The following is an 8,274-nucleotide window of genomic DNA, read 5'->3' as shown; positions in this document are numbered from 1 at the left end:
TCGGCAATACCAACCCCGGCCTGCCTGCAAGAGCCTGCGCACCGCCCCGCGCATGCGCGCCCACACGATTCCCCCTCCCCGCTCGCTCGCTCGCAGACCCGACGGGGGAGGCCTCCTCCACCCCGCGCAGGCCCCCGGGGCTCTCCGCCGTCCCGGGGCTCCCCCCGGCCCGATCCCGGTGGCGGCGGGCGGGCCGCAGCCCTTCACGCCGGGCCGCCTAACGGCTTTCAAGCCGCCCGCCCGCCTCGGTCGGCCACGCCCCCCCCCCGTGGGCTGTACCACCGCCTGGGGAGGGGTTGCCCCGCGCCACCTGGCAGGTCCCACCTGCGCCCTCCCTCCTCGGGGCGGACCCCCCTCCCCCCCCATCCCCACCACCTCTGGTCCGTCCCGGCTCCGGCACCCCCGGATTTAAAGGGCCCAGCCCCGAGAGAGGGAGCCCCCGTTACATGCGCTGAGTTGGGCCGGGCGGCCGTCCTCAGCTGGAGCGCTGCCCATGGCCGGCAGCGGTAAAGTGGTGTATGCGTTGCTGTTGCACTGCAGTATGCTTTTGCTGCCTATTTCAATGTGCCTCTGTTAGAGCTCATACAATTTCCACTGCCCTTGTGAGGGTCGCCTGTTTTTATATCCCTGGTCACCCGGGGACTTGGGATCCCATCCCAACAGCCGCTGTATTAAATAGAGCTGCCGCCGCTGGGTTTTACTGCAGCTTCTGCTTTGCACCTGCTCTGTGCGCGTGTAAACGAATAACTTTGCAGCGCAACCCTCTAGCTGCGCACAGGGCTTGGTGGGAAGAGAGCGGGGCTGGGGAACTCCGTCTCCCCCCGCCTCTGCCCGTCTCCCGCCACAGCCGCACCAAACCCACCTTCCCTTCCGCTTCCACCCCTGGTCAGGGCCGCAAGCAGCACACACGAAATGAAACCCGTCTCTCGGAGGGGTATCGTAAAGCCGGTTTATTACAGCAGCTGCCGCAGCTGCTTCCCCGCGTGCTCGTGCAGTCGGGCCGGGAAAGTGCTCGCTCCAAGTGCAGACGGAGAGAGGTACAAACGACGCGGAACAGCGCGCTGCTTCCGAAAGCAGGGCCGTGGCAGTCCCGAATATTAACCAGCAGGAGACAGATCAATAGGCGAGTCTCTCAGTGCAAACCGCAGGCATGATATGCATCTATAATTTATAGTACAATCTTGTAAACTAGATACGTTACAGCAGAAGCCGTCGGGCTCGGTGTATTTCAGCTCCAGGATACCTGGCAAGCATTAAAAGGAAACGGTCTCCATCGTCTCCGCCTGGCAGAGGTTTGCTGATCCCTTCCCAGAGTGCTCCCTGAGGACACGGCACCGGCTGGGATGCTCCTGCACCCCCAGGAGCTGCCCCAGCGTTTGTACCCCGGAGGAGGGTGGGGAGCAGCTGGGGAAATGCCCCCGGGGGCCCGATCCCGCCGCAGGGCTGCCAGGAAGGGGGAACATCCCGGGAGACGATGGGTGTTTTAAGAAAACCCTCCAGGAAAATGATGCTCTGCCCCAGCTCCCTTCCCTCGTGCTGAATTACCCGGCCAGCGTTGCTCATTAGCATGGAGCCCGATAATTACTCAGACAAATGTGTTTTTCCATCTGACTTCAAAAGCCTTTGGCTGCGAGTCTCACTGATATCCCAGGAATGAAAGGCATTGTTGTGGGGCTGATTTATGGTTTAAGTACCACTGTGCTCTTACCCGCATTGATCGCATTTCCAAACACTGGTAATTTGTATTACGGGGTCTTTTGAAGAACCAGCTCAGAAAAGGGGGAAGCTTGTCATATACCAAAAATCCCTGATCTCCAAACGTCTATAAAATCCATACTCTAAAAATTCTTATAAATATATTCTCTAGCATAGGAAGTACAGTAGGAAGTAATCTGCTCTGTGCGTAGATATGTGCGCTTATTTACAAATGCCACATTTATTTTCTCAAACGTACAGTACGGTACGGGAGAGGACGCCTGCCCTGCCGGAGACGCTCATTTACCATCCGCCAGCACGCGAGGCTGACCTGGTCTTCTGTCTCTCCAAAGTAGAGAAAAAGTCATTTACTGGCATCATGAAAACAGACTAAAAATAGCCGGTTTCTATGGCTACTGGGGCTGGGAGACTCCTGAGGAACATGTCTGGGTAGGTCCCTTCGTGATGAAATCCAGACAGTGGGATAAAAGAAAAGGACGATAAAAAGAGGTTTAATGCTTTGATCCTCGTTAGGCAACATTAGGGAGGTGCTGCAAGGACGGGTCTGTGCCTTTCCCTCCGCTTGGTCGTTGCACGCTTCTGCAGTCATCGATCCAGGTTTATCAGGGGGGAATTAGGCAAATTGATTGGACCCAGCAGAATCCCAAAGCAAACACTTAAATTTAAGCAGGGCTTTGTTGAGTCAGGGCTTCCTTGGCGTGTGCCCGCTGTAGGCCTGGTTTTGCCTCCTTGTGCTTGTTGTTTACGTGCTTTTGCATAGGGCTGGGGCTGAGACACCTTTAGGAGAAATCTGGGAGTGTTGGGGTCCAGTCCAAGCTCATCTCCGTATAATTAATATTTTTGCAGACACCTCAGCATACAGACTGTCTCTCTGGATTTATACCAGCATAAAATGAAGGTTGAATTTGACCCGTATCTTGACACTTGTAATAAACTCCAGAGCAGTGATTAATCCCTAGTGGTTTAAGTCCACGAGTGCGTTACTCGTGTGGTCACCACGCGTTACAGGGGGACTGTGCAAAACTAAAGTTACATTCAAGAAACACGCTTTGTGTTTCACCAACTTTCTTTTTTTTGGCCCAAAGATAAACCCGAAGGTCCTCGCCAAGGACAGCGCCGGGGCTGCAAACCCTGGATTCGGGAGGCTGTGCTGATGTGCAAAAATAGGAACAGAACAAGGTCAGCATTTTCCCAAAACAACGCGTGCTTCCCCGTGCCCACCTGGAGCTGCCTGAGACTGCCTGTACTTTGCCCTCAGAGTAACCTTCTGAAAAACGTGGTGTTTTGGGGCAGCCACAAAGACCGGTTGTTTTTTGAACTATGGGAAGACAGACGCACGGGGAGGCGAGCAGGCACGGGCCGGGAGGATCGAGCCTGACCGTGAACTGCAGATTTTATCGGGCTGCCCGAGGTATTTCTCCGCGCAATACCCCAGCACCAGCTAGCAGGAGGGCGGCGGGTCAGCACGGGAACGTCGAGCAGCTGGAAGAAAATCCTGCCCACGCGAGGGAGAAAGGGCGGCTTTGACCGGGTGATTTCTGGGGAGGGGAAAAAAAAAAGGGCGTTTTTCTCTTGGTTACCACCTGGGATGCAGAAATTGCCCTGCCTGTAGCAAACACAGCACTCGCCTAAAATCCAACGCGCTACGTCAAGCCGATGCTTGCGGGGCGTTTGGGCAGAAGCCGCCTGTCCTGCTGCAGAGTGTCTGCCTCGGGATCGCCGGGGTTATTTTTCTGGTCCTTTTTCACATCTCCGGCAAAACCTTTAAGAATGTGTTACGAGACAAGAGTTCAAGCTGCAGCTTTTTTTCTTGGCTTGCCTCCTACAATTTGTGCGCGTACCCTTCCAGCTCACTGCACAAACATTTCTTCATCTCAGATCAGCGCAGCGCAAGCTCCCCTGGCAGGACCACCTCCTTCACCAGCCCGTCTGCCGATGGAGGCTGCGCCCCGCGCCCCCGCACACACACGGTTTGGTCCCCAACCCGGCTATTGTCATGCAAATAAACATCTGTAGGCTCCCTCGCTCCCAAGTAAGCCAATATTTACAAAGGGGCTACACTGCCTATCTGGGAAGGGAGCCTGAGGCCATGCTTTGGTTATTTTGATCATTAAAACTGATTTTTCCTGACACTCCAGCATCAGCTCCAGACCCTGTACCCTTGGTACAGGCAGCTCCTCGTTTCAGACGATGTTACTTCTCCATCCCCAGGGCTGGTGCATGGGTGTCGCTGGCTGCTGCCAGCTTCACTCCAGCCTTTTGGCACCGGACGAAAAGCTCGGGGTGCACGGGAAGGGGCTGAGCCGTGGGACATCCCCCCCCAAAGCCCGGGTGGGGACCTGGCCAAGGGCAGGCACTGGCTGCAGCCGGCAGTGAGAGGGGCCTCCCTCCTCCGTGCATCCCACCATCCGCTTCGAGGGGAGTTGGATGCTTTCCTTGGCATAATAGGATTAAAGAAGGATTATTGCTGGTAGGAACAAATGCATCTTTCGGGAGCACCGCTCTCCTCTTCCTGAGGAGGGACGGAGGTGGAGGCTCTCTCCATAAACCCTGGGAACCCACAGTACAGATAAGGCTTGTGTTGTAACGGGATTTGCAGAGAGCCCAGCTGTACGCTGAGCCAGCTCTGTCACGGAGAGGACAAGTTACATCTCGCAGACTTCTACTGCACCCTTTACCCCAAGGATGCCCGCGAGCAGCCGGGACACGGGCGGTTTTGCAGCCTCAGCTTCAGGCTCACTGGTCAGCCGTGGCGGGTCCCTGCGCCTCCTTTCCACTCTCCAGAGGATGGAAAAGCCTCGGAAGAGCACTTGGAAACCACTGGATGGACAACTCCAGCTTATAGCTCATTGCCACCGACATTAGTAAGATTCATCTGCTACAATATCGCTCAGGTCCAGTTGCTTCTGGAGCGGAGAAGCGAAAGCCGGGTGGAAGAGTCAAAGGCAGGGTGTCTGTCACTTGGGAGGGCAAGAGGAAATCCTGAACAACAAGAAAACTCCTAGTTTATAAAAATGCCAGGGGTTGTGCAAATGTGGGGGAGAGAGACAGGGAGAGAGTGTTTGTACTGTGACAAGAGCTGTCAACTTCCCAGCCTTCGCAGTCTCAGAAGCATACACTGCCCTATTAAAATGCTGCCACTGGAAAGAGAGAAAAAAAAAAAAACATTTGCTTTTGCCCACTGCAAATTTGTCAGTGGAAGCTGGCTGGGCGGCTCGGAGGGGCGAGCGGCGCGGGGCTCAGCTCTTGGCAGGTTTGCTACAGAAAAGCGCCAGGCTGGAGTCTGGTGGGAAACAACGTGCAGATGAAAGGACCTTCAGCCATGAATCTAGAGGTCAAGTCATTATGATTGGGGAATCAAAAAGCACCACAAGCCATTTATGAACACAATAGAGGTCAATCCAGGAGCAAACCATTTTGCTGGGAGCCATGGTGGAAAACATATTGTTGCTTTGAGAGCTACATCCATCCAGGGAGGTGGGAAGTTCTCTTTAAAAATAACTGTAGCTCGAGCACTTTAACATTCATACTGCACTTGGTTCATTTATTGTCTTTTCAAATGCACGTATAAGGGGTGTGGGTGAGTGTCTGCCTGTCTCGATTGTATGTGCTATATTCATTAAACACCTGGCTTGGGAACCCCTCACCGGAGACAGGAACATTCGAGACACAGGGAAAACCTGAACAGGCACAGAGCTGCCGCGCACGTCCAGCGTGCAGCGAGTCCAGAAGGTGCGCAGTGTGCGTGTGCACAGCGTGTGCAGTGCGTGCATAGGGTGTGCACAGCGTGTGCGCTGTGCGTGCATCCTGTACAACGTATGCACAGCACGCACAGTGCAAGCACAGCGTGAGCACGGCGTGTTTCCAACGGAGCTCCCAGCTCATCCCAGACCAGCCTGGGTGACTCCCACCACAACCGGAGCCCCTGCAGCACCATCCCGTCGTGCACCAGCCTCATCTCCAGGGCTGCTCTCAGTGCAATGCCGAGCCTCCATGTAGACACGAAATCTTGGGGCGGCCGTTAGCGGCACATCTTTACCTGCCAAACCATGATGGATCTGTAATCCAAGAGGTTTAGCAGCGAAGGTTACATGGTAATGAACTGGGCCAACCTCCGCAACCCCACAGTAATAATTTAGCTTCTGTAAAGCCTGACTGAGTGAAGCTGCCCATGATTTTCCCCAAACCTCTGCTTTCGACGGTCTCCCTGGAGCACGCACCCACTGCCAGAACAGCCCCAGCTCTCCAGGCTGCTCTGACAAGGGCGATCCCTGCTTGGATCGTCATTAGCAGGGACCCAGCTTGTGTCCCCCCCAGGAATGGGGCACCTTCAACCAAGCCAAAATGTGGGTGCATCAGCATTAACCTCAGCCACCCTCGGTGCCTCAGTAAAGCAGCTCCTCGTGCACTGCCTACGTAAAAAGTTGATGCAGCCCCAGAGGTCCCTGAGGAGACATTACAGCCGGCACTAACCACAGCGTTTTCCACCGATCTGTGCGTGCCAGGCTGAAATCTGCTGAGCTCGATGGTGACAAATTACAGGGAAGCCGGACCACTCTCCTGGCTGGCCCCTCACAGGGCACCTCACCCGCCACCACGTGCCCTCTCCCGTGCCAAAACATGGAGCCCAGCTGGGAAATACCCAGCTGGCAACACTGCCCAGGGGCTGCACCGCTGGATCCCACAGCTCACATCTCTTGGGCTTAAAGAGGGGAAAAAGCAAAGTGCCCCGAGCCTCCCGACCCTGTGGTCTGACACATGGAGACCACGCGCAGTCCGTGCCCCTGTGCCTGGTCCCGGCTGGCTGCCACCTCCGACCCGGCTCCGAGCAGCCCATCCCACACCAGTCAGCTGCTTCCCACTGCAGCCCGGACAACGGGCACCCAGCAGGGAGGATTTAAAGCTCCTCAGCTGCACCTCGTGTTATTGGTGCTCCTGGCCAGGCTCAGGTTTTTGTGCTAAATCCTTTGGATAAGAAAATAAAATAATAGCTGTGTTGGTTCTGGATGTTGGCTGAGCCAACAAATCTCCTCTGAAGGGGAGCTGTCAGCGGCACATACAGCTCTGTTTGCCCAGTGTGAATCTGGTCTAGGAGCACTGGGCAAACCCTGGAAAGGTCAAGCCAGTTAATTATGGGGGAAGAATTCGTTCTCCGAGTGTGCTCGTCCCCCGCAGTGGGGGCTCCTCGGGGGTGTCAGTCTGCACAAGTCAATACCCCCCGTGCTGACGGGCAGCGGGCACGGCTGCCCCCGAGCATTTACCCTTTCCTAGGGGCTGTCCCTGCTGCTCTCCAGCACGTCTTGCAAACGGGGGCACCAGGGCCATTGCAGCTGCTGGTGCCTGAAATGAGATCTCGAATGCCGGGTGCATTCAGGGATGGGGAACCGGGCACCAAGACCCAACCAATGGTCCCCAAACCCCGGGGGACCCTGGCTCACTGACACTCCCCGGCTCTCCAGCATGCAGAGCCTGGGGCTGTTTGGAGGGTATCTGAGCAGGGATCTCTGTCTGAGATGCCTCTGGGAAGGCACAGCATGCAGGGAGTTCCCGTATGGCTTCAGCGGTGGGTGGGAAGGACGCACAGACAGGGTGGGGGAGAGAGAGGGACGGTGGGGACGGCCACGCGGAGCAAGGCGAGCACTCAATCATGAGCGACTCCTACCCAGCAGCCCCGGGCATCGCTTTTGGCCCCAGGCTCAGGGGGTCTCCATATGGAGTAGGGAAGCGCAGTATGGAAGAATATAAGGATTTCTGCTCTGGAGGACACGTTTGTGCTAGAAATGTTCCTGGAGTGAATCTCAAGTGCCCCGAGCTCAGGGATTTTGGCCCGTTTGCCAAACAAGAACAACATCCCGCTGAGCCTCATGGCTCAGGTGTGCAGGGGGTGGGGGTCAGGCACCGAGGTGTACCCCCCACCCGTGGGGCGGGAGCTCCTGGATGGCACCAGTCGCACAGGGAGCAGCGTCCGAGCAGGGTTGGTGTGTCTGGTGCCTCCGAAATGCTCTGGTGTGCTGCACCCGCGGGACCAGGCAGGGCAGAGGCATGGAGAATGGCTTCTTGGAGTCACAGACATTTGCTTGAGACAGACTTTAAAAAAAAAAAAAAACAAACCCAAAACCAGCTCGTTTTTACGTTCAGCCAATTCTGCAGCAGCAGGACAACTTACCAGCCAGGGCCAGCCTCTCTGGCACTATGACTCCTAAGGACAAGGTCTGGCCCCGGCTTTTGAAAACCCCTTCAGGGTCTGTCTGTTGAGACTTGTTGGAGCAAGGGCAGGTCGGCTTGCTCAGGAGGGAAATCTCTACCCCGCTGGGACGCAGGGTCCCTCTGGCACCGGCTGCTTGGGTCCCGAGGGCTCAGTGCCCGGCCGGGCTGGGGGTCTGGGCAGAATTGCTGCAGCACCTGGGTAACGTCCACAGCATCTGCTTCTGTCTCTCGGCAAGGTCATTCCCATGCTTCGGCTCTCCCCTGGCCACGCAAGTATCTGGGAAGAGGGAGGGGAGAGAAAATGAGAGAAGCTGCAGGATAAGTGTGTTAGAGCAGATTAACCAGCTCCCT

The 8,274-nt window shown here is 56.1% G+C and overlaps 1 protein-coding gene across 4 annotated transcripts in view; it reads right to left on the bottom strand.

Annotated features, from left to right (window-relative positions):
• Positions 1-5,239: 5,239 nt before the first annotated feature.
• Positions 5,240-8,274, bottom strand: part of BLACAT1 (BLACAT1 overlapping LEMD1 locus) — a 32,424-nt gene continuing 29,389 nt past the window's right edge. For all 4 annotated transcript variants that reach the window (XM_076358073.1, XM_076358074.1, XM_076358072.1 and 1 more), the window contains exon 3: positions 5,240-8,200. The gene's annotated coding sequence lies outside the window, so the exon portion shown is untranslated. The remainder of the gene's footprint in view (positions 8,201-8,274) is intronic.

This window comes from Aptenodytes patagonicus, chromosome 22, assembly GCF_965638725.1.
Source record: "Aptenodytes patagonicus chromosome 22, bAptPat1.pri.cur, whole genome shotgun sequence".
NCBI classification, from domain to species: domain Eukaryota; kingdom Metazoa; phylum Chordata; class Aves; order Sphenisciformes; family Spheniscidae; genus Aptenodytes; species Aptenodytes patagonicus.
This window is presented reverse-complemented; position numbering and strand designations above follow the sequence as displayed.